The sequence below is a fragment of the Tamandua tetradactyla genome, chromosome 2 (genome assembly GCF_023851605.1).
Source record: "Tamandua tetradactyla isolate mTamTet1 chromosome 2, mTamTet1.pri, whole genome shotgun sequence".
NCBI lineage: Eukaryota > Metazoa > Chordata > Mammalia > Pilosa > Myrmecophagidae > Tamandua > Tamandua tetradactyla.
The window spans coordinates 163,580,145-163,607,839 of record NC_135328.1 but is presented as its reverse complement, the minus strand read 5'-3'; the positions used below and the strand labels follow the sequence as shown (position 1 = coordinate 163,607,839).

The window sequence follows — 27,695 nt, the reverse complement described above, 5'->3', positions numbered from 1 at the left end:
ATAAATCTTCTATTTAAGATATCTCCAGTTGGTTCTGTTTCTCTAGAGAATCCTGACTAATTGTCACACAGCTAGTCAGGGGCAGAGCTGGAGAAAAGTACTGAGGGGCTTCAAAAAGAGAGCTTACAAGTAAGCCAAATACCACAGATATCAAGCCAGGACATCTACAAATCAGAAGTGCTGAAATCAGCTGGTATTTGTTTGTGGCTCAGCTATTCCACCAGCTGCTCAGAAAGTTCAAACGTGTCCCACCACTGCACAGAATCACCCATCTCAAATTCATTCCATTGGCCGCAAATCTAATTTCAGTCTTAAAGAAATTCTTTTTCAAAAGGCCTAAAATTGAATATTTCTATTTAGAGTAAAAGGACATTTCCTAAGAAAGTGCCTTGTAAATATGTAGCTCCTCTTTCCTCAGCAGTTTCCCCCCTTGGCCATTGTGATTCTATTTTAATTTTTACCCTGGCTGAAACACGTCTCAGAGGTGCTCACTGCTGAAGGAGTAAGAATTTTATTGACAAGTTCATAGCCATGTGGTGTACTCAGGGCCAGCCTTAATGGAACACTGCCCAAGAGAAGACATCATTCTCCCAACTTTGGGGATGGAGAGAAAACATCTCATAGCACATAGCAAGAGCAGTTCTAGCAGCATCCTGAAGAGCTAGTCCAAATGAAAGTTTCAAAACTATAATATCAACAGCATGGAGAACTGATTAAAATAAAAAGCAATTTATGACATCTAGTCGCAGAGATCAGCCAAACCAGGATAAAAGACCTGGATTTCTGATGCACACTGCCATTCATTAGCTGTGAAATCTTGGGAATCACACTGCCCTCTTAGGTTTCATCTGTCTTAATGAAAAGCAGCTATGTATGCTAAGGCAGCATAGCAGACCAAATGATGTATAAAGTACTTTTCAACTTAAGATTCTAAGGGATAGAAGAACATTTATAGCAGCATATTTTGTAATAGTGAAAAATCAGAAACTAGCCACATGCCCTCCTCCCCGCCATTACTAGATCAGATAAAGGCATTTTCTTAAAATGGAACACTATACTGCAGTGAAAATTAATGAACTTTATCTATAGCACCGATATCAAGAAATCATGAAAATATCATGAGAAAAAGAAGTCAGAGTCTATTTGACATTATATGATTCTCTTTATGTGAAGTTCAAAAGAAGGCAAAATGAAATCAATGTCTTCTTTAGAGATGCATATGGAAAGGAATCAAGGAAATGATTGACACAAAATTCAGGTTAGAAATGACCTTCAGGGAGAAAGGGAGGGAGGGGGATGTATCAGGGAGGACCCTTAAGAGACTTCCAGGGACTCAGGGGCTTATACTCCTTGGCCTAAGGAGTAGACACCTGAGTTTTTATTTTAGTATTGTTTAGTAAACTGTGCAGATACATACATTGCCACAGACTTCTGTACATATTCTTCAATTCACAATAAAAAATAGATTATACTAGAAAAAAATAATCTAAAGGGTCCTGTATTTTTTCTGAAAAAGGACTAGTACATTCTAACAGAATATATGATATATCTTTTAAAATCCTCAGCAGCTTGGTGACACAGATGATGATATTGTCTTCATTTTACAGATGAGCAAACTGTGATTCTACACAGTTAAATAAGGAAGCAGGGCCACCATTCAACCAAAATCTCGGAGTGCAAAGTTCATGCACTTCTCACCATGCCAGACTTTTGGTGGCTGGGAGAAGTATAATTACTGTCCCATGCTATAGAGAAGGAAAAAGTCTCAGAAAGGTAATGTGTCCTGCCCAAGGTTGTCTAGGAAATTATAAGGGCAGAAATAGATCATCTGACCCCAATGTCCAGGCTCCTTCCAGTGTTCCTTGCTAAATCCTATAAACTGCAGAAAAGGAGAAACTGATATTTACATATTTAAATGTTAATTCCAAAGGAAAGGAAATATACTAAAAGTCTGTTCAGTTTATCCCCATTCAATCTGGTTTATGTGAAATCAGGGACGTTTTTCCTGACATTCACAGCAATGAAAAAGGTCTAAAAAAAAAGATAGGACTATGAAAGTACAGTGGTCTGAATGTAATTTTCATACCCAAATGTGTCCTTCTGCCAAGGACAGTATATACAAATATGTACAAATATGTTGATTTCTTGCATTTCTCAGACCAAAATGGCAAAATGGCATTACTCCATTTACTGATGTCCATGGATTTTCTACTTGAAATTATGCTATTGTATTTGCTGTCTATGAGATTGTTTTCTATCTCAGGACATTTCAACCTACATAAAAGCTAAAAATGTGCTTCTTTCCCTTTTTTTCATTATTCTTAATTAGGTAGTAAAATATAATTCACCTATGTGACCAAGATGGGTAAAAGAAAGTAATAGTGAAACATATTCTTCATTTTAAACTGAACAATTTGTAAGTGGAGCATAAGTCTCCTGAAGCTACAGAGAGTGCGCCCCCTAAATTTGGAGCATTTGGTTGTTCGCATCCATCACTGCATGTCCGGCACAGTGTTTGGTACAGAGTAGGGACTTATTATCCAGCACAGTGTTTGGTACAGAGTAGGGACTTATTAAATGTTTATAAATGGAAAAAGCTCATTATAATCATAGCTAATACCTATAGATAATGCTTAACATATGCCAGACACTGTTCTAGGTATTCTACTTACATAAATTAACTCATTTAATCTTTACATCAATCTCAAATGTTTGATACTGTTACTACCTTCTTAAAAATAAGGCTTATGTAGCTCAGTGGCAGAATTCTTGCCTGCCATGCCCAAGACCCGGGTTTAATTCCCAGTACCTGCACATGCATTAAAAACAAACAAACAAACAAAAAAAAAACACAAGGCTCATAACGCCTAATGAATATACCCAGTGTTAAACAGCTGGTAAGTGACAGAGCTGGGATGGAACATCGGCAGGCAGCAGCAGAGTCTGTGTTGTTAAACTCCTATGCTATTCTGAACATCTCTTAGCAGATCTGGGAAGTGAAAAGCCCAGGAACATGAAATAACAATATAAAGGTCACACCAAAAAACGCACCTTAAGAAAGCACGCACTTTGGAGTCAGGAGGAGGATTTCAAACCAGAGCTCAGCATCTTTTATGTTTGGGGACCTGAGGAACACACATTTCCACAGACTGACCAGTGATTCAAAGATGAAGGACTAGTATGGGTTCTGTGTTTGCATATTTCCATCCCCTCATTTGAAAAATGAAGAGAGTAACACCACAACAGACTGCCATGAGAATCAAATATATGAAACAATAAATGCTACAAAAACAGCGGATATATAAAGAAACCATGTAAAATCCAAATCTACCTATCAAGCCATGTACTTGCCCTGCCATTCAACACAGGTAAACCTATCCAAGAGATATTTCCACGTCTCACCTCCCACAACTATTTGGAATTGGAAGCACACTGACAGAAAGGTCACAAATCAAGGTGGGGAGATGGGTGTGTGGGGACTGAAAGCATGTTCAGTAGGACTCCAGTTAAGCAAACATTATATTGGCTCCATCTGAGTTCCAAGAAGTGTCCAAATGAATCACATCAAAAAATAGGCAACACTGCTTAATGTGAAGGCTTGAACTTTGGAGCTAGACACATGTGGGGTTGAACCCTGCCTCTTCCATTTGCTAGCAGCAAGTCAGGGAACCCCTCCAAGTCTTGGTTTCCTTATTCCTAGTAAGGGTGCTGTGAGCATTTATTACAATAGCTGGCAAACAGCAGGAGGTTAATCAATGGGAGCAAAAACAAACCAACCATAGGGTAGGGGATGGGGTGGAGAAGAGAGCTGACCCTGTCTCTGATTAAGATGCATCAACTCAAAGGATTATCTAAGAAGAAGATAATAAACAGTCAGAAAAATATATTCTTTCCTTCTAGGGCCTAAACACTGCCGATGCTTAATTAACATTTTTCTTTTTCATATCTTACCCATGTACCATAAATACAGTATACACACATCCCATTTCTAAATAGAAAAGTAGTAGATAAGACATACAAGTAATACATACATTTGTTCCCATGCATGGGTCTACAAAGTAGACCTAAGAGGAAAAGTGGTTTCACAGAGCAACTAACATTTGTTTAGTATATTCCATTCTGTAATTATTATCAGTTCACGAGATCCTCAGGACAGTCTTGCAATCCCAGAGGAAGCAGAGTGATGGTTCCAAACTTGCGGTTCTGGACTTAGACAAGAGAGGAAATCAAGGCTCTGACCCCAGCCCACCAATAAACCTCCTCCTTTGAAACCTGGGGGGCCCTCATGTGGTCATGATTAACATCCAAGCACTTAACCCAGGATCAGGGACCTAGATCTCAAAAAGGAGTACATGTGAGTATAATTAAAATAAGTGTGACTCTAACGACCATCCAGAATGCGGAAAAGAGTATGGTGGGTCTTAACCACACTCAACCAGGCAATGAATCATGTAGCAGGACTCTGAATGAAGCCTATGCTCTAGGCACTACGTTAACTCTGGATCCAGGTTTTCTTCCCAGCGCAGTGTTTCCTCTCATCCTGTGTGATGAATGATATCCTGCCTGGAATGACCATCATATTTCCAGATATCACCTCCAGCAGGAGCCTTCAATGTCAACCCACACCTCCCTAACACCATCTTCTAATCTCTAATATGACGCTCTAAGGACATTGTCTGCTGGTTTGTCAGGCTCCTCAGCAAAATCTCAGCTCCTAAGGACAGGGGCCATGCTTTGCTGACTTTTGTGTCTTGGCTCACCAACATACAATAACTGCTCAGGAAATATCTGCTAATGAATGAATGGTTGCACCAAGGAGGGAAGCAAAATAAAACACTAAGAAAGCTGCATGCTTTAGTGAAAAGATAACTGAACAGAGAAGAGACCCGGATTCAAGTCGCAGCTTTGCCAGTTATTGTTTTTTTTTTATTTTTTTTCAACAGCACAACTCCCTTTCTGTGGGTCTCTGTTTACACAAAAAGTAAAAGAAAATATTTGCACATGACTATATCTAATGTATTGTATCTAGGTCTGCCGTTTTAACATGCTAGAAAAACCACTGTTTATCTATGCCTGTGAATCTGATGTCTAATTTATTAGGAAAAAGAGGGCAAGAGGGATTGAGATTTAAAAGACAAACATACACAAACAAACAAACAACAACTGTGACCTTGGACAAATCACTTAAATCTCCCAATGACTTCCAGTTTCCTCATCTGTAAAACGAGGAGATCAAAGCAGGTCATCTCTAACATCCTTTCCGATTTTAGCTGAAATGCCATTTAATTCCACGTTCCTCCTCAAGCCTTGGGTCCTGACCTAGAAATCTACTGTACCTTGTAAATGTTTTTTTTAATGGTTGTTTTAAAATTCACACCATTATAGCGATCCAGGCCTAGAGAATGAATTTAAATCTAAAGATTAAAAACTGATTCCAAACACCTTCCAATAACACTAAAGTTTTGTGCTGTTTCAGTGCAAATCTTGGGAAGGCTGGTATACTCTGACTTTTTTATAACTTTAAATACAGGCCTTCAAAATGGAGCCATCTGTTAAAGCTGGCCTTAGCACCACCAGGGGCAGTTAGGGGACTTCTGGGAATAAGCAGCAGCTCTATGTACAACTGTGGTGATCTGGGAACATAAGATAAAATAATCCATCCCCCACTGAGCCAGAATGTTTTCGCTCTCACCAACGTAGATTCAAACAGACTTGGTCTTTGACCCAGACATCAACTGTGAAGTTCAAAGGAGACAAAGCGGACCTTTCAGGATGCCCATTTGTGGAGTATCCCACATCCACACTCAACAGCAAAGACTGTTGCAATCGCCACGTCTAATCATGGGCTTTCTATTAATTCACCATTTCAGTGCATTTTTACGTGTCAGGTAGGCATCCAAACATTTATTTGAAACAGCTATATGCTATCTGTCATTAAGACACCAGGTTAGAAAAGAATAATAAAGATTCTTAGTAAGTAAAAACATATATTTATGGAAGTATCTAGTGATGTGATTATTTTCTCTTATTCATCTAGCAGATATTACTTGCAAGGCCATGGAAATAAAGAGAAGATGAAATGGCAGACCTGTCTTTAAAGACTCACCATCTAGAGAAGGAAGTCAGTATATGAAAAAGTCTTGTTAACACTAGGGTTTGCGTCTGCTTCTTGTTTTATACAATGAAGTAAAGCGCCCCACTTCATTCCATATTTAGCATGTTGAGGGGTTCTGATTGGACAGCACTCCAAGGCGGTGGTCTCAACAAGGGTGACTGTACGCACCAAGGGCAATGCCTGGAGACATGTCTGCTTGACACAACTGGTAGGGGAAGGGCTGCTACTGGTATCTAGAGAATAAAAGCCAGAGATGATGCTACATATCCTACAATGTACAGAACAGCCCCCACGACAAGGAACCATCTGGCACAAAACATCAATAGTCCCGAGAATGAGAAATCCTGTTAAGGTGTGCTTGACCATTCTAAAAATATTAGGGCCAAACTTTAGAATTCTGGGATATTTATGGAATTAGAAAACTTGAGAAAGATGCCTGTGATCAAGTTACAGGAACATCTAAAGAACTAAAAAAGAAAAACTATGCAATTGTATTTGTAAGGAAATCACAACATGCCCAGGATTGCATTCATATTTGCCTTACCCGAGAGGAAACTCAGGAACATTTACAAATTATGACAATTTCTTTATATATGCTATAAAATGGTGTGTTTAATACCTCACAATTCACAAGGGGGGTAACAGTGCCTGACTCTGCCTTTGGTTTCCCACCTTGTGGGCCCCACTCATTAAGCCCTTACATCTCCCAGTTACAAGAAGAACTTATCTCCAGAAAGACACATGGGCCCTGAGGCCTAATTCAAGATTTGAGGAAGGCTGTAATTTAGGCATCAGACAATCAATATTCCAATTTGGAATTTAGCACTTCAGAGCCAGAATGTTCAGAAACACACATAAAGGGTCTGCTTATGATTGAGGCCCACCTCATATTTATTATATAATCACCTAATAAAAACAGTAATGACCTCCAGCTGACTCTACACAGTGAGGCACGCAAACTCCATAAAAGGATGTGTGCAGACATTGCCTTCAAGAAAAATACACCTAAGCTCTTGGTTTTTTTCTAGCAAGGCTGAAGAACCAGAATTATATATATTTATATATATATATCATTTTGCTTTCAGAGTGCCTACATGCACAGTATGAATAGTAGATTATCTTGTAATAATATGATATTGTCCTCAAGAACTCTTTCTGCTCATACATGTGACCTTTAAGATGAATATATAAAACACTTCTTGGTGAATCCCCTTTATAAGCAAAAAGCTACCTCCACGCCTACCTTAAAGAAATAAATCAAGATGCTGATTGATTGCAATGTTTTACCTCTGATCTGTTTGCTCCATCCTCTGCCTCCTCTGCCCAGCTCCTGGCCCCCTTGGTGATGTTCAACAGCAATTAAATGTTCATAACAAATAATGGGGCTGATAAGCCAAGTGAGCAGTTCAGAGCAAATAAAGTTCTCCAGAAGAGAACTGTGTGTGTGTGTGTGTGTGTGTGTGTATGTGTGTGTGTGTGTGTGTGTGTGTGACACAACCAGGCCTGCTACAACTCCTTCACCCCCAGGCTCAGTCTGAAAGCATTTGAATTTAATGGGGAAATAAAAGAGAATCACACACAGCAGCTACAAGTACAGAACAGGAAGGAGTGGGATGAAGTGATCTCAACTATCTAAGTTTATCTGCCTCCCAAATTGCCTATGCTCTACTTTTATTATCTATGATCTACTGTTTCCACATCTGAAAATTACTTCCTGAATCTATTAGCAAAAGTGGATGAAAAGAAATCAGCAGTCGCAAATTCTTGTCCAAGAGGAATAAATCGTGGCGGGTGCCCCCCCTCCCCACCCCGCCGGTATAGCCTGGACATATTTCAAGAACATAATCGCTAGGTTCTTATAAAATTCAAGTTCATTTTTTCCCATTACAAATTATCTATCTGTGGCACCATTCTGCAAGGCCTCACAGAACATACTTAAGGGATTATTACAGAAGAATCGGATATGATTTTTCTAAACTTATTTCAGACCCCTCCTGAAAGCATATTCCAAAAGGGATAAAGAGGTATGTGCCTTTTTTAAGGCCAATAAAATTCTTGATTGAAAGCCTTTCTATGGTACATGCATGGAGACAGTCTCCTTTGCTGGAATCTAAATTTGCTGATACAGGCATGCTAAGCGTACCCAGGATGAATTCAAATAAACAAAATCCTCTGTGTATAAACAGTAAATATTTGTTGGGTAAACAAACAAATCATTAGTTTTATGATCAATGATAAGGCTAAATGTTTTGGCAAGACATAAAGAGGAAAAGAATAAACAAAAAAAGTCCTAAGAATGGATAAGCATTTTTGTCAGAAGCCATTATAATGCCAATCACCTAAGAAAAAAAGTTTTGTCATCTCAATGCCTTATTCACTAATAAATCAAGAATATGCAAACCTTTACTAATCTCTTTTAAATTTCTGAATTAAGAGAGATATTGGACAGCGAAACAGTAGCCCAATGGCAGAATTCTCACCTACCATGCCAGAGACCTGGGTTTACAAAGGTCAGTTAGACCCTAACATATATAAGTAAAAATGCTGACCTTTCTTTCTCACTATGTTATTTCCTATCAGATGATTAGCAATGCTAGAATTTAAGCAAGTAAGGACAAGAGTATTTGTTTTATTCACTGCTATATCCCTAGCGCCTACAACATTCTCTGGTAAACACTGGGTGTTCAATAAATGTTTGTTAAATGAATAAGCAAACACCTATTTGCTGGCATGTTTGTTAACAGGTACTTGTGAGTGTCTTGAGGACAGAGATGGCTTTGTATCTCCAGCACCTAGCAAAGTGTCCTAGCACACAGCAAATGCTTAATAAAGCTTTCATGAATAACTGGATGAACAGACAGATGGATTGAGAAATAGACAGAAAATTGTTCTAAGAGAAAGACACTCATAAAAACACAAAGCCTACTGAAAATTAACCTAATCAGCTAGTTTTAGTAAGGGAAAAGATGCAGCACTATCTTGCTTAGTGGTTCTCTTCAACTAAATTTCCCTTGTTACACAAACACACACTGAGGGAAGAGACATGGAGTTGATAAATGACATCTGACAGAAAGAGTTAAAAGGCAGAAATCTGGTAAGCAATCTGTTGGCATAAAGGAGCATTTCTTAAATGTCAACTCAGGTCTATCCCTACCAAAAATTCACCTGTGCCCACACATCTATGGCCAACTGATTTGCACCAAGGGCACCAGGTACCTTCAATGATGAAAGAATAGTGTCTTGAACAAATGGTGCTGGAAAACTGGATATCCACATAAAATTAAATGAAATGGGCCTTCTACCTCACACCATATACAAAAATTGATCAAGGACATATATATAAGCGCTAAAACCATACAACTCTTAGTAAAAAACACAGAGGAAAATCTTCATGACCTTGGATCTGGCAATGGATAAGAAACTACACCAAAAGCATGAACAACAAAAGAATGGAAGAAAATACTTGCAAATCATATATCTGATAAGGTTTTAATAAATATCCAACTATTATATAAATAATAGGCAAATAACTCATACAATTCAACAACAAAAAAGACAAACACCCCAACGAAAAATTGGCCAAGAACTTCAACAGACATTTCTCCAAAGAAGATACACATACGGTCAATAAGCACACAAAAAGATGTTCAACATCACTAGCTACTGGGAAAATGGAAATCAAAGCCACAGTGAGATCCCAATTCACACCCACTAGGATGACCATTTTTTTAAAAAATGGAAAATAATATGCATTAGCAAGTATTCAGAGAAACTGGAACCCTGTACATTGTTTAGTGGAATGTAAAGTGGCGTGACTGCTGTGAAGAATAAAAAGCTAAACATAGAATAACCATATGACCCAGTAATTCAGCCACTAGGTATAAACCCCTAAGAAGTGAAAACAGCGACTCAAATGGGTATTTGTACACCAGTGTTCATAACAGCATTATTCACAATAACCAACAGATGGAAACAACCCAGTGTCCAATGACTGGATAAACAAAATATGGCATTTACACATGCACACATGCATGTAAACAAAATACAACTGAATATTATTTAGTTGCAAAAAGGATGAAGTTTTGATACATGCTACGTTAATAGATAAACCGTGATAGCATTATGCTCAGCGAAATAAGCCAAATGTAAAAGGACAAATACTATATGATTCCATATTTATGAAATATCCAGAATAAGAAAATTAAGACAGAAAGTAGAATAGAGGTTACCTCCTCAGGGTGGATGCAGCATCTGAAAGAGCAAGCAGATGTCCAGCAAAACCTCCCAAATCTACAGAGAGAACTCTGTTCCAGCACTCCAAATTTATGTCTCTTTCAACCAAAGGAATGTGTCCCACAATGATTAACAGCAGTAGTTGTCATTATATTATTATTCATATTCCCAGAGTCAGCTTGGCAATAATGACCAGAACTACTGATATTCTACCTCAATTTAAAATGAGAGGCATGCAAGAGTTTTGGAGTTGAAGACCCAGTTTTAAATCCTGTGGAATGTGAGTCTCAAATTTGGATTTCTGTTTGCTCAGCTATAAAATGGATATAAAGGAACCTGCATTGCCTACCATGACATGCCTCTGATAAGTATCACTTGAGGTATTGGGCTTCATGTGCCTTCGTAAAATTGCCAAGTCCTATAAAACCTACGTTATAATTCCCCCAGTAAGTACAGTACAGATGTGCAAATCTGTGCATTAGATCGAGCAACCAATTTTGTTTTCACACTTGGATGATCTGTGCCCAAATCAAAAGCAAACCACAACATATGTTTTGAGCAAGTTTTCTTATTCTTAGCATTGCATTAGGGAGAAGGAGTCACCAAAATGTACAGAATTTGGTAATGCAGCACAGAATGCCTCAGTGACTTTGAGGTGGGTTGCGAACATATGTTTAACAGCCTTCTTCATGAACCCAAAAGGAGAATAATGAGGCTGTCACTGTTTACTAAAATGTTCCTACTTTAAGCATCTCTGTCTTTGCTTAGCTTCTTTTTTACAGTAATTTAATTGTAATGGAGTAAGAAAAGCATTGGAACTAGTATCAGAGGACCCAGCTTTAAAATGCTGCTCTGTCACCATCTGAGCTGTATTAACCTGTGGTTTCCAAGTGGTATTATGGGTGGCTCTAGGTGGTTCCTAGTGGTGTCTCAGGGCCTAACACAAAGGCCCCTATTGTGGGGGAGGAGAAGATGGTAAAGGTAGGTATAATTTGCCACCTGAAAACCCCTTCCCAAGTCTTTACTTCATACAGTTGAGTTACATGTGAAATCTCATCTTTAAAAAGGTTACCACTATTTATATAAACAAAACAAAATGAACAAATAAACAACAACAGCAAAAACACTCTGAAGTTCATGGCCACTAAGATTCCTTAAAATGCAACATAAGAAAGTTTTATGAACCAACGCCAGCCAACTGCACTTTGAATTGTCAAGTCAAAAGTCAAAAGCTCAAGCCGACCTTCCAGTTCTCAAGCACAAACCAACATAATGAAGCTAACAAAGAAAGAATCACCTAGCCAGAGTGAGATTAATATTATGGTTCACAGGCAGATTTGTTAGGAATATTTATTAGAATAAGTAGATTGGGTCTTCTCCTCCCAGGCATGGTTTAGCTGCTCTAGCAACAGTTTGATTACTATATGTTAACAACTCTCTATGGCTGGAACCAGGCAAGCTGGCCCCTATCATTCACCCAAATGGACATCCTTCAGTAACACAAATGATGCTGTTTTCTGCTTATTAACCAGCTGGAACAACTTCTTCCCAAATTACACAACTGAGGACAGATTCAGCATCATGCACTGAATACAATCTGACCCCCAAGACACAAGGAACACAATCGTACAGAACACAATTTACTACTCTCAGCACTTTGCAGCCAAGGAAACTGAGGCAGAATGGAGGGAGAAGAGACATCAGATCTTCATGTCAAGAGTCAAGGACCTGCGTTTGAACTCCACCATTCACTAACACTCTGACATTGGGTAAGTTGTCTAACCATCTTGATCCCAGTTTTTCCAGTCCCCAAATGGAAATGGTAATAATTCATAAGTCAATCTACTGAAATCCTTAGTAAAGCACTTTGCAACAGAGTAACACCCCAATATTAGCTGTTATTTTTATTATTTAGCTACAATTTAACATTGTTATTCATTAGCCAAGAAGTCAACATATGCCCCATTCTTTGCAAAGTTTTAATATAACATTCAACAGATACGTATTAACAGACACTGTTCACTATTTCATTTAATTCTACAACAACATTTTGAAGTAGGTATTATTATTCCCTTTGTATGTATGAAAACTGAGACTCAGAGAAATGGATAACTTTTTTTAAAGTCACACAACCAGCAAACAGTAGAATAAGAACTGTCTCACCCTAAAGCCCCAGGCTTTATCCTTCCTTGGGACTGCTGTCAAAAGATATGGTATTATGCATATAAAGGACCTAGTCCAAAATACGTCTTAAGAAATAGCAGGTAACATCATTATTAACTAAACCATGATTACTTTATGTTACAACACTGGTACATACTACTCAAGTATCAGTCATTTAGGGATCACTTGTCTCTTTTTTTTTTTTATCAGTTCTAATACCTGTGCTTTTACAGACTGAATAATTTGCTTTAAAGTGACCAATATTTTTACATAAATTAATGGAAAACCCATATCTTTTTTCAAAAGTAGAGGGTACATATAAAATAAAATGGTATGATATTACTGCATTCTAATTTGATTCAGTTATCTGCAAAAGACCTTGTGCCTGAGCCTGCTCTGCAGGTGTTAACACTGGGGGCTAGAGAGAATAACCTGGATGTTATTTGCACAAATTGTTTAACTTTCTACTTGACTTAATTACAAGAACTGAGAGAGAAGTGAAAAAAGGAGTTACTTTTTCATGAGATGTCTCATATTTAAATACTGTGTCTGAGCAGCTCTGAGTAGTCCTTTTCCTTGGTAAAAACTGGATTATTAAAAACCCTAGATCTGACACTTGGAAGCCTATCTCCCCCATTCATTTTCTAAATGATCATTAGTTTACAATCATTTGAAGTCTGGGATGTATCACCCTCTGCTTACATATAGTAGGTGCCTAATGCCTGTACCAGGGTTTGTAACTTTCTTTTCCTGTCAATATATGATAACACGATCAGCTCAGACCCTTCTCAGAGGTTGTTAGGAGGATCGAGTAAGAGAAAAAGAGCTGTGGAAGCATTTCGGAAAGGGTCAGGTACACACTCCCATATGCACCTGTGACCAAACAGCTCAACCCCTATTCATCTTTTGCATTCCCTGTATTATTACTAGTGCCCTTAATTCTCCAAATGTACAGCTGCAAATGGCCAGGTGAACCTCAGTTCATCCCTCCTTTTCATCTTTCACATATGTTTTAGCTCCTAAGTCTGAGTCTGATTAAGTCTCCTTCAGCAATGTTTCTTGACTCCTTGCCATGTCCAATGCCTTCCTTTCAGCTCCCTAATCTTTCACATGCCAGGACAGTGTCATCCCACACCATCTCATTAGTTCCAGTTAGGACTCCAGTCGATCCTGAATACTTGCTGCTCCATTCCAAGTCTTAATAAATAAACTGAAACACATCACTCTTTCCAAAGACACCTGATGTTGCTGTGTCCATCCGAACACATGCCTCCATGCAGTCTATGATACAGCTACTCAACACCATCCTCCTGTTCCAACCTCATGTTAGGGTTCAGGCCATTCCCTCATCTTGGAATTCCTTCCACACCTCTGAACCTAGCCTGTCAGAACTTTCACCCTTCAAGTCACAGCCAAGCCTACCTTATCTGTACTGAATTCAGTGGGGCCCGCTATACATCACCATGGTGTCTGGCTATCTCTCTTTATTGAGAATGTCACTCTGCTATTTATAATAAGAGTTTGTATCTCCCTCCCTTGCCTAACATTGATAATGGTTTCCAATTACTGGCCATCTACCATATACCACATGGTATATTATAAACTAAACCTATAAGATCAGAATTCATATATTCATTGTTACAGATGAGAAAGCTGAGACATAAGAAATGGGAGTCTATTTTACTCAATAATGGAATTTAAAAGGGCAAAGTGAATTCTAATAAACTGCTTAGTACAAAGCCTGAGATATGGTGATAACAATAGTAATACCATGTTTACTACTGTCATTTTCACACGCCAAGCACTGGGGATGCAACAGTGACATGGCACAGGCTTCTCTGCTCCTACCAGGCTAAGTCCATGGGGAGACAGAGAAACCAGTGCCAAGCACACTAATGAACACATTGCAGCAGGAGGGAAAGCCTAGGCCTATCTGGCGGAATCAAGAAAGGCTTCACCGAGGAAGCAGTGTTTGATTTATGGCATGGAGGATGGAGAGGAACGTGCCCAATGTAAAGGAAAAGGAAATGTCTGATAGGGAGGCTGTGTCTAAGTCCTCCCTCAACCCCAACCCTGGCACACTGCATGGCAGCATCTCCATCCATTTGCTGATTACATGTGAAATGTTAAGAGCTGATGATTATGAGTCTCTTACAGTCCCCTCTTAAGTTCGGGTTTCACTCCTCTCCTAAAACATTAGCAAAAGATTTCCAGAGAAGAGGGTAGGCAGAGAGAAATTCTCTCGAGTAATCTGCTTATTATAAAGAAATGCAATCTCATGTTCCTTTGTCATTCCCGAAGGGCTGCTCCTACATGACAGGCTAATCACCTGCAAAATTACCACAAGGAGCTGGTTCTTAGTTACGTATACGCAGAACAGCATTCGAAGCATCTTCACATGGTTGGTTTTATAACTCAAGAAAGACTGTTCTGATTTAGCTTATTTTTCCAATTCAAACTTGGAAGATAATGGAACAAATGGATGCTGGTACCTGTCAAATGAGAGGGAAACTGAAATGCAGGAAGGGAGCCTGGGGTAATCAATCCAGGCTTCGTACATCTAGTGATGGAGATAGTGTAATCATTTGGAGTCCAGAACATAAAGCATAAGGCTCTCGGGTATTTTTATACAGAGGAGCTTAGTCACACAATACTGATGACATGCCAACATCTATAGATTAAATGCTGCTTTGCACAAAGAGTTGTATACATCATTAGTGCCGATTGCTGGCTCTCTCCTTTCATATGAGGGTCTTTATTTTGTTCAGGTGCAGGCAGAGACCCAGCCCCATTCTAGCAAAGCTTTCGATGGAAATTTTTATGAGAAAATCAGTCTCTACACCATCTGCCTTGGCTAGTCTGTTATGCACAGAGGCTCCAAAATCCACCAAAATAAATCTGTGGTGTCTGTACAGTCAGTTTCCTGAGACTATGACTTAATAGCTTTTTTGCCTATCCCTTATTACTAACAATTGCACATTAGTTTCAAGGTGTACCTTAGAACTGATGGTGTGAAACAAAACTTCGAGCTCCATGGCTTTCACAGTCCTCTGATAGACCCTAGTCCTGAGGTGACCTGATCTGATGAGCTTCCATCCTTGGCTCAGAAGTCAAGACGCTTAAGGCATATGTGCCTGCTTCACGTTGGTCACCATAAGAAGCTGCTGGATTACCGTTTGTTGGTCTGTATGTAAGTACAGAGCAGATGCTCTCAGGCTGAGTTTTTTAATTATGTCCCTCAATGGCAGAGGGCATATTAATGCTTTCATTGTCCCTCACTCTCTCTCTGTTGATGACACACCCGTACTCGTGTCCATCTTATCTAAGGATGAATCAATATGACGATGTGGTGTGTGTGCTTGGGAGGATCGATACCAAACCAACATTCTCTCAGACCATACCAAGGAAGGAGACATAGTGAAATAGCTGGGAGTCAGAGAGCATAGACCCAACTCTGCTAACCACACACTGGGAGCTACTGGCCAAGTTGCTTCACCTCACCACGTCTCTTTTCTCATCATGAAGGCAAGAGCCCTTATCTCCTAAGGTTGATGGGAGGCTTATTCATTCATTTTTTCAGCAATTATTTATTTAGCACTGCATTCGTTTTCTGCTTCTGCTGTAACAGATTACTATGAACTTTGGTGCTTAAGCAATAACAATCTTCTGTTCTGTAGAGAAAAGTCTGACATGGATCTCACTGAGCTAAAATCAGCATATCAGGAGGGACACGCTTCTTTTGGAGCCTCTAGGGGAGAATCCACTTTCTTGCCTTTCTCAGCTTCTAGAGGCCACAACTCCTTGGCTCATGGTCCCCTTCCTCTAAGTCATGCTGCCATCCTGCTGATACTCTCTGCAGTTAGGAAACAGTCTCCATTTTAAGAACTCATATGATGAGATTGTGCCCACCTGGGAAACTCAAGATCATTCCCCATCACAAGAACTTTAAATTTAATCACATCTGTAGAATCTTATCTACCATATAAAGTAACATATTCATAGGTTCTGAGGACTGGGGCATAGACATCTTTGGGGGGCCATTACTCTACCTATCAGAAGCACAAACTCCATACATCAGTGAACAAAACAGAAATCCATGCTTCAGTGAGTCAACATTCTAGTGGTCAAGGGCAGACAATAAATATTCTTTAAAAAGTAAATCATACTGTAAAAAAAAATAAAAATAGAGCAAGGTAATGAGAAATAGGCATTCCAGCATGGGGGGACAGACCGTAGTATTAAATAAAGTTGTAATCATATATTAGAGAAAATGAGCTGGCAGTCAGAGGGTGGAATGCATAAAACTGATATTCTGAAGGGGCTGCAATTATTGGGAAATGACAAGGTCTTTGATTATTTTAAAATGTATTTGGAGGGTCTAGCACACACTATTTCCCCTTTCCCCTGTAAAGCAATGATATTTCTTTGAAGAAAGACTATCAAAGTTTGTCCTTCTGAGACTTAGGTGAGGGTTTCCTGGCACAGGACACATTGGGCTTTGAAGAATAGTGAAGAGTTCAGTGACCCAACTCTGGCTGGGAGACCTGGAGACATCATTTTCCTTCTCTGGACTTCAAATTTTTCATGGGTTCATTGGCACTTGTTCCTGGAACCTCATCAGGATCAATAAGAATGTATGTAAAGGATGTTTGTAGAGCATTTTAGAAAGGTAAGCATTGCCCCATACTATGACATATTCTTTGAGTAAAAGTGATTGGTTATGCAAGCCACAGACTTGCTATCGAGATCTTCAATGATGAATGGGATCCAAATGGGATCACTCCCCAGGGTCAACAGCAGCTCAGAAAGCCAGCTTCTTGGGATCTCCATAGTAGACCCTCTAATCCCACTGCCCAGATGAAGAACTCAGGGATTGGCTACTGTTCAAACATTGTAAATTAACACAAATAAAATGCTAGTAAATTTTGAAAAAAGAGAAATAAGACAACTTTGGATTTGGATGTTTCACATAAAATCCTTCCTTGGACTGGCATTCGCTCACAGAAATTCAAGGTCACAGGCACAGCTTAGCCTGTGGAACACAGGACATGTGACAAAAACTAGCTCCAACTCAGTCATTTCTCTGTGTAGATTCTAGGCATGAGAAAAATCAACTCTGAGATCATCTGAACTCCTGTATTTGGCTAACATTTACTTAGCAACCACCATATGCAAGGCCTTGGCCAGCCCTTGGTGGTTTATAGGTAAATAAGACACATCTCCTGCCTTCAGGAGACAGTCAAGTTAAGGAGTCAGCTAAGAGAATCTATAATTACATTTCAGGTTGTGCAGAGTCCAGAGGCAACAGACCACATGATACACACAAAGAGTAAACAGTTCAGTGGGGGTGGAACATAGGTTTCAAGGCAGAGATAGAGAAAGGGCAGGGGCTAAAAAGTTACCAGGTTAGAACAAAGTACAATTTAACTCGACCCATATGCTACTGTTTCCCAAAAAAAATATGTCCCCCAAATGGCAAGGTACCATAGATAGTACCAAATGGTGCTCATGCCACCACTAATTTCATTTTACTTACAAAGGAATGGATGGTTATTGACCACTCCACTTGGGAGGTATTTAAATGTGTCTTTAGCCACCCCCCCGAGAGATGCACAAATTCAAGTAGTTAAAAGCATGAGTTATGGAGTTAGAAACAGCCTAGATTTTGATCCTAAATCTGTTACCTTCTTATTGTGAGGACTTCGATGAGTGGCTGAGCTGCTGCTTGGCATCTGTGCCTGCAATATACAAGGAGGTAAACAATGGCTTCTTCCTTGTTTGGTTGTTGCAAAAGTTAACTGAGTTAATAGATGTCAAGGGTTTAGCACAGAATGAGAGTTATAAAATGGTATTCATCCATTTATCCATTCTATCATCAGATATTTAAGAGGCACTGTTCTAGGCCCTCAGGATTTAAGGATAAATAAGGCACAATAGGATAATAAAGTATCCAGTGGTCCCCACACCCTTCCCTTGCTTAGACCCCTTGAAATAAGGGTCCTGTCTATCTCCATAAGAAGGATGGGACAGAATTCCTATCAGCTTTAATGGAAGACCACAGGAACTTAAGCACTGCCTGGAAAATTGATCCTAGAAGAACCAGAGGCTGAATCAAAGCTTGTTAGAAATAAAAAAGAAAAAAGGAGATCAAGAGGCTCAACTCCTTCACTTTGCAGATGAAGAAACTGAGGCTCAAAAGTCCAAACCAGTCACCTTAAGTTTCTCCATAAAGTTGGATCCTTGCTCCTTAGACAGAGCTCTTTCCCCTCCTCATACAGTACAGCCTCATTCCTCATCGTAATTATTTTTTAATGGCAGAACATCAAGTTTGCACATCAGAATTTTCAAATGAAGAGGGGAAGACAAATACTCTCCACTAGTGCTATCCTTTTTTCCCTTCTAAAACCTGAAGCCCAAGCAGCACTAGAACAATTCTGCTTTGACTTCCCTCAAGGGCAGGTTTGTAGGCTGGGTGGGAGGTACAGGGAGCCAAAGTAGAGGAATCCTAGCAATGGAATCAGCATCATCATCTAACCCTGTTTTCTAAAGATATTATCCAACTCTCTACGTTTTCTCCACTTTGAGGCTGCCGGCATGCTTTGGATTTAGTCAGAAAGGGGTCTGAATCTGGCTCCTCCACTTACTAGCTGACAGACCTCAGGCAAGTCACTTAACCTCTCCAAGCCTCAGTTTTCTTATATGGAAAATGGGTGTCATTCCTCCCACATCGGTAAATGATTATGAGGACTAAGAGGTGATAAGTGTCAAGAGCCAGCACAAGGTTGGGGAAAGGATAAATCCTCAATAGTGGTAGCAATAAGGAGGAAGAGGTTATAGGTAGCATCAGCAGTAATATTAGAAATTGTATCTTCTCTAAAATATACCAGGAAAAATTTTCACTGGACCATCTTTGCATTTGAATTTCATACCATTTGCATTTAGCAATAAAACGAACAATGGCCCAATCACATCTTATTCATCTATGTTCATCATCATAGTAACACAGTGAATCCAATTTACACACGAGGAAACTGAGGCACAGAGCTGACAAAATGCCTGGCACGAAGTCATTCCACTGGAAAGTTAAGAAACATATTTGCCATTAGGCATCTTTGATGAAGCCCATGATGTAACTGCTATATTCAGCCCTGACCTCTTTCTCAAGTCTTAAAACAGATTCTAAATAGAAGCTTCAAAGATTTACTCCATTTCCATTTCAGGTTCACTAATGAACAGCTAAAATCCCCTCCCAATCCTACCTATTTCTGGCAGGCAGTTAAGCCCTCATATCCTTGCATATATTTTCCCTTTCACATTACTTCTTGCGGGGCACGTGCATTCGCAAACATGATTATTTCTCCTTACGAATAAACATTCTGAACATATATCTTCCAGCAAAGATTTCCTTTCACACATCCATCGTGCGCTTGTTCAACACGAATCCTGTCTTTATATGATTCTCCTCCTATTGACTAGCCCTGTGATCCCTATTCACCCAGAACACTTCCATCATCCCAGAAAGCCTTGTTCCTTGTGCTAAAATTATAACCAGCTTCTCATCTCCCGGAGCCCCACAGGCCTTGGGTATGTTATGCGATTTGTGCTACCCATTCCTTGTGTCGGCGGTTCTGTCCCATATTAATGTGATCTCATTTAATTCTTCAAGGCTCCTCTGCACCCCTCTCTTCTCTCTCTGGCTGCATGTAACTTGCCAGCTTTATCTCAAGCTTTATGTTTCCTCCTCTCTCCTGGGTCTCTCCACCTTCTACAACTTGTGTCCCATCTACAAATGGCCTGTTATCTTCATCTGCTTTAGTCTCGCCTCTTTTTCTGAAAGCTCTTCCCTCTCCTTTCTTTCCTCCTCTGTGTATTTCAGACAAAGGCACTCCTTTCTAAAGTGAGCTCAGCTCTCTATTCTAACTACTTATTTCCCCCTTCTGATTTACTTCTTATACCTCTTGTTTATCCTGATTACTCGGTGACTTTCCTTTTCCGTGACCCCAAATCCCTCATCTTTCCCAAATATTGCTCCCTCTCAAAATCATCCTCTTCTCCCCACTCCAAAGCCTCAACATTATTTCAAAATATGTCATCAGCTCTGTATTGCTTCTTTCATTCAAGGCCCTTGAAGCCGTTCCAGCTGTGCCTGCCTCCTTTTTTTATGCCATTCTTTTAGAAAAATTTCAAAGATATTTTCTTTTATACCACATGGGTGACTGTCAATTCATGCCTCACTCCTCCCTCTTATTTTTAAAAGGAGACGTAGCTGGCATCCTATTGTATGCTCCCCCAAACACACGCATCCTCTTCTCACCACCCCTGTTATCACTACCTTGGCTCCTGTCCTAATTATTTCTCTCCTACTCCCCTAACCCACATTCCTGACTTACTTCTCATCAATTTCCATCTGCCCTTCATACCCTCTAGCCTAGATGGTTCCAAAAAGCAAATCCGATCAATTAATTCTCCAGCCTTACAAGGCTCCAATGTCTTCCCATTACTTTCAGGAGAGTCAAAACACCCACACACAGGAAGCAAAGCACTTCATGGCGTGGCCCCTGCCTACCTCTGCAAGCTCCAACTCCCTAACTCACCACCAGCCAAGCTTTGCAAGTGGGGCCACTTTGCAATTCCCTCAAACACACCATGATAGTTCATGCTGCCAATTCTCTAACAGATGTTCCTTCTGCTGAGAATGCCCTTCCCACTCTCATTACATACATGATAAGCTCCTACTAGCCCTCTAACTGCAACTCAATAAAAGAAATGAAGGATGGAGGGAAAGAGAGGAGAGAGCAACTACATGGGATACACAGATGACTGCTTATCTATCAGCTTCCCCACATAAGTTATTATTCATTTAGCCAAAGAAAATGTATCTAGTTGGCTAACTAGTCCTATTTTTCGCTTGACACAGTCCATTTAGATACCCACATCCCCAATATAAACCAGCATGGTAACAACGAAAATAATTGTTAGTATACCATACTCCAGAAATCCCAAGTTCGATGAGTTTTTAAACTCATGATTTTACAAGAAATACTGAGGAACCACAAACAGGTTAAGTAATTTGTTCCAAGTCCCTCAGCTCCAGGCTATCTGGCTCCAAAGTCAGTGCTCTTAACTTGGACACCAGTAGGCCATCTATTGTATGCTATTTTAAGGAGCACTATTACTAACACACCCCAAACTTTCTTACACAAGTCCTGGAGATCACCCATGCTCACTGTCGTATTACAGACAATGACAGTTTTGGCTTTCCCCAGGTCACTTAAGTAGATCGTAACATTTTTCCAGCAGCCCACCCTGGTGAAAAGAGTATGGAGTTTGAATCAGAAGACCTGATGGGATTCAAGTTCTATCAGTTACTCATTAGCTATGTGGCCTTAGGCAAATCATTTAATTTGGGCCTCTATTTCTGTCTATAATGGAGATATTAACACCTACTCTCATAGGGATACTATAAAGTATAAATGAGATAATGACTATGGAAGATATTTTGCAAAAGGTGTAATTTCAATTCTGGCAGTTCTATTCAGTCACCAAAATAACCACAATTATTCTCCTGATATGAAGATCACCTGGAGCTCCTTAATTCACGGGCAACAAAATACTGTAGGCATGTGCCCCGAATTTATCCCAGCAGTATGAGTAATCAGAGTCCTAACATGGTACCTTTTTCTGGGCATTAACTCTTACCCTGCCTAAAGTTATTCTTCTTTTCAAATCTTTCCTTGAAGAGGATCTGCAGAGATGATTTCAGCCTTCCCAAAGAATGAGACAAGGAGAAATCAAAGACGCAGGGAAAGAAAAGCCCTCTGACTCCTTTTCCTTTCATTTCTTCAACCTATCATCATAATCTTCAGCATTTTTAATTTTACTTTTTCTTCTTTTCCCTATTATGTTCTCATCCACAAACTTCAACCATGGTTCCTCTGGTCCCAGCTGACGCCAAGGAGTAATTTTGCTTTCAACCCATCCAAATTCCTAGCTGTCCTCCAGCAGTGAGGTTTTTCCTTCTCCAGCTCCATCTGCATGCACTATCTTCTCACTGGCATCCTACTCAGCCTCCTGGTCCAAATGATCATCTTCTGCAAATAGTGTAAGTCCCTTGTTCCAAGTGGCCATGCTTTTCCTCCAGGTGCATGGGAGAAACTTAATCATTCCTTACCATAGGTCAGACAGGACACAGCTGGGATGTGAACCCAGGACCCCTGTCCAAGTCCACAGCTCATTCCAACATAATATACTGTCTCACCAACTCCAAGTTTGGAGTTCCTAGATGTTCATTCATTCATCAGTGTTTACTAACCCAACAATATGCTTGGAGTTACTCAAGAAATTCAGAGTTCAAGAGGCAAAAAGGATTCAAAATGCACTCAGAGTGTTATGAAGAGACTTCATTCAATGACATATTTCACTGCAAGCACAATTGCTTATTATAGGAGGCAACATATGGTAAGATAACCACGAAAAGCAATCAAATCATGTGGTTAACCTGTATCCTCATGGTCTAGCTCTCTGCTTGGTATATGGGAGGCAAACTAAAAATATCAGTTTATTAAGTAATGCTTCCATATACTTAGTTAAGTTTGAATGACTAAGAGCATGATTCCTATATGTTTCATGGTTCATTCATTTACTTAGCTTACATTTATTGAACATTTATTGCACATCCACTATGTGCAAAGAAATGTGGGAAACAAGATGAGGAGACAGTCTATGACTCCAGAGATGTATAAAATACAATTTTATGTAAGAAGTTTCTGAAGCATTAATTCATTCTGTGCATTCTACACAGTCTTTTTGAAGGCAGGTGAACACACAGACATACACACACACACACACAGGATGCAACTTCACACTGCTAGAAAGCTGCACTTTTAAAGCAAAATACAGGGTTAATACAAAGAGCAACTCTGATCACAATTCTTATCATTCATTTGCACCCTCATAGGTAAGATTAGTTCTTCTTAGGCACTATTCATTTCCTCATTGATTTTATTATTATTATTTTTTTTTTACATGGGAAGACACCAGGAAACAAACCCAGGTCTCTGGCATAGCAGGGGAGAACCCTGCCACTGAGCCACCGTGGCTCGCCCTCCTCGTTGATTTTTAATAAACCACAACAGGCTCTTTCGGGTACATTCTGAGGACTCTAACCTAGCAGCAATCAGCCCCAAACTTCCCTCAGTCACGTACTATAAATTATGTCAATGAATCCTGCTACTCACTGGTATGCAAATTCATGCACTTACTTATCCCTGCATTCAAATTGTATCTGTTTAACACCCACTAGGTGTGAAGTACTGTGCTACATTCTGAGTAAGATGAGCTCCTTCTAGGAGCTCAGTCTTCTGAGGGCTAAAACTTTAAACCAATAACTTAAATTTCAGCAAATCCAATTGGAATAAAAAGAAAAGAGGACTAACTCTGCCCACGGGAGTTTGAGAAAACAGAGGAAGAGGCAATTTTTGTGGGTCTTAAAAGATGAGTAAGAATGTGATTGTGTGATTGTGAAAACCTTGTGTCTGATGCTCCTTTTAACTAGGGTACGGACAGATGAGTAAAAATACGGATAAAAAATAAATAATAAGGGGAACAAAGGTTACAATAAATTCGGTTGATAGAAATACTAGTGGTCAATGAGAGGGAGGGGTAAAGGGTATGGCATGTATGAGTTTTTTCTTTTTTATTTCTTTTTCTGAAGTGATGCAAATGTTCAAAAAAATGATCATGGTGATGAATACACAACTATGGTATGAAATTGTGATCCACCGATTGTATACCATGTATGGAATGTTTGTATGTTAAAAGTGCTTGTGTGTTTGTATGTTGTTTTATTAATAAAAAATTAAAAACAAAAAAAGAAATTTAACACTGAAAAGAAAAAAACAGATGAATAAGAATTATCCACATGAAGACAGCAGGGAATATGTAATCCAGTTAACGTGGAACCGCATTTCAAATCCTGATTTTTGAGAGGTCCTGGCATATTCAGGAAATAGCTAGAAGACTAATGTGGCTGGATCACACCCACGTGATTGGGGAGATGAAGCTGCAGATGCAGACAGTGGAATGTCTTTAAAATGTCACAACACACCATGCTAGGGCATGCTGTGCTCTCCATTCAGCCACGGATTCGCTTTTACCAAGATAGGCTTGAGAATGCAGTTCCATGGTGGGGAGGTGGAGTCCCAGTGTACCAGGCTACCTGGGCTCCAGTTCCAGGACTGGTCACTTCCCACCATGTGACCTTGAACAAACTGACTAGCTCCCACGCCTCAGTTTCTTCTGTAACATGGGAAAGTTAATAGTAGTATCTCTCCCGTGGGGTTGTTATGACAGCCAAATTAGTATTTAGAAACACGCCTGGTCATTTACTATTAGCAACAATTACCAAGGAATAACAAAATCATTACTACCAGTGATTTATTAAAAGGCTTCAGTTTTCCCAAAGTTATATTTCAATGTCTGGATCGAACTCAGACAAGCATTTCAGGAACTATCTATAACTGGTGCTTATAGTGATTTATCAATGAGATAGATCAGGGGTCAGCAAACTGCAGCCCGAGGGTCAAATCTGGTCTGGTTCCTACTTTCGTAAATAAGGTTTACTGGGACAAATTCATTTACGTATCCTCTATGGCTGCTTTCAAGCTACAATAGTTTAGGTGTGTGGTTGTGATAGAAAGCATATAGTCCACAAAACCTAAAATATTTACTCTCTGACCCTTTATAGAAGAGTTTGCTGACACCTGACCCATGAAATAGACGACTGAGATGATGGAGAGAGAGAGGACATAAATACAGATAAATGCATGTATCTATAACCTAGGGGACCTTGATCCAAGAATTTTCTCATTATCATTTCCTGCTTTGATCATTACCTTAGAACTCGTAGTTCTCAATGTAGCATGATGTGATTTGTTTAAACAGGTGGGTTTATCTGTCAACCTTTACCATGTGCGGTGTAATGAAAAGAACAAAGTTGAGACTCTTACCTTCGATCTGACCAGATTATTAAAGTCAACACAGGTAAGTCCTTTATTCAAAGAAATCTTCACTAACAGGTTGAATTACATTCCCCTTCCTCTAGCAGGCCAAAGTCAGACCCAAAGGGCATTGTTTGCAAAAACAAACTGCTGAAGGCAGAGAGCTTCAGAAACCACTGGCCTTCCAATGGAAACACGCAGTTACATTTGCCTCCAGTCTTAAAGTACAATAACAGCCTTTGTGGTTACCAGAAAAACAAGAGATCTCAATGGCTATTTATTGAACCTTAAATCTTGACAAAATAGGTTCCTTTCAGGTCCTGAACCAGCTTCAGATTTATTCTTTCCTTAAGGAACTACAAAAGAGACGGAGCTGTACGCATCACATCTCTTTTGTTATGTTGGAATTAAAGGTTAGCGCTGAAGGAATCGCTTTTCAATGACTCCTCTCTGCAGATACCTCTGGAAACCCGGGGTTGACTATGCCCTTAGAACAGTGTGTGTTCTAAAATGTTTCCTCTGAACATTATTTAAAAGAAGACTTCTATAAGAACTGGGAGGGGTTTCATGCCCATTAAAGCTCAAAAACACCAAGTTTTTTAAAATGTCAAACACATTTCTTTACAGCAGGATTTCTCAGTCTTTAACTTGTATATGGATCTCTAAGAGTCAAAGGGAACATAGAGCTTCTCAAACTTATTTGATCAAAAAAATCTATTATGAGTCTGATTTTCTTTAGAACACAGTTTGGAAAATATGGTCTTTATATTATAAAAAAAAGTCTCCTGATGGATGTGACCTGCATTACATACTCCCTTAGAAAGCATCTACTAAGAATTGGTTTTGCCCTTCTTCCCCTCAAAGGACCAAACAATTACTAATGTTAAGCTCCACACTATGACTCAGCAACAAGGGAGTCAACTTCTAGAAAGGTAAGGCTTTTAAAACCTCAGCTACACTCACTGACTCCAAGCTATCAAATTGGATGTCACACATCATGGGAAACTTAAAAAAGGAATGAACGCCCCCAAGTGACAATCACATCCCAAGGACTGCTTTACCTATGACATCCTACTTAATCCTCAGAACAACCCTGCAAGGTAGTTATTTATTGTTTCCATTTTGCAGGTAGGGAAAGTGAGGGCCACAAAGTAAGTTTCCCAAATACAAAACAGCCAACATGGGTCTGGCTCAGTCACAATATCACACAGTTATTCCAAGTTCTTTAACAGTGCTGCTCCCAAATTTCTGCCTTGATGGAAATATTCTATCTGTGCTGTCCAACATGGCAACTATTCGTCATGGAGGTGACTGAACACTTGAAATGTGGCTAATGCGAATAAAATGTGGCTAACCTGACTGGAGTGCCTGATTCTTCATTCTAATTTAATTAATTTAAATTTTAAAAGCCTCAGGTGTTCCAGTGGCTGCTATATTAAAGAGTGCAGCGCCACATAATTCCTATCGTAAGTATATTTCATTCAATTTTCCCAAAATACCAAGCAGTGACCTCCAGTTTTACCTTATATTACTAATCACAGAGCCCAGAGATCCAAGGAAAGTCAGAGGGAAGAAAGGTGTCGGGAGTGGATTTGCAACACTGAAAAGAAATGAAGGCAGTAACTGTGGGTAAAACAGAATACAAGCTTAAAAAGCACAGATGGCAACAGACTTTTCTTGTAGGGTAAAACAGCCTGAGGCATTTTAATAAGCTATAGGGCAGGCGAAGGAAAGGTAACAAGAGCAAAAGTGTCCAGGATTCAGGGGTAATTCACAGGCTGCCCAATGCACTTGAAAGGGCTCCAAGACCACCTCCCTTACTCTACCTCCTATCGCCATGAAGCACATGAAAAGTCTGGAGGCAAAGAATCTTTGGCTGTAGATTTTTGAAAAAATCCGCTTTACCCAAGTAACTCCATGCCCAACACCAAGACATAGGGGTGAAGTATAACTATTGTCATGAAGCACGTTCAGAGACAGGGTGCTAGATTTTATGAGACACTATGGAGAGTGCATGGGGTATTCTGGGAACGTTTTTTCAACTCTTCTTGTCAACCCTTGACACAGATCCCAAGAATTCACATTTGGGGAAAAATGTCACTTTCTGTTGTTAATTTTGTATCTTGATCATTTGAGTGGTTGACTGCAGAAATAAATTGTTGATTGTTCTTTGACTTCATCCCATA

At 39.6% G+C, this 27,695-nt stretch overlaps 1 protein-coding gene across 5 annotated transcripts in view; it reads right to left on the bottom strand.

The window, feature by feature from the left end:
- DAB1 (DAB adaptor protein 1) overlaps window positions 1-27,695 on the bottom strand; it is a 473,979-nt gene that overhangs the window by 422,022 nt on the left and 24,262 nt on the right. The window contains exon 1 of one of the 5 annotated variants that reach the window (XM_077149510.1): window positions 7,403-7,460. The exons of 1 other annotated variant lie outside the window; for it this stretch is intronic. The gene's annotated coding sequence lies outside the window, so the exon portion shown is untranslated. Of the gene's footprint in view, window positions 1-6,106; window positions 6,345-7,358; window positions 7,461-27,695 lie in introns of those variants that run through there. 3 more of the 5 variants (XM_077149513.1, XM_077149514.1, XM_077149516.1) reach the window with 3 other exon arrangements.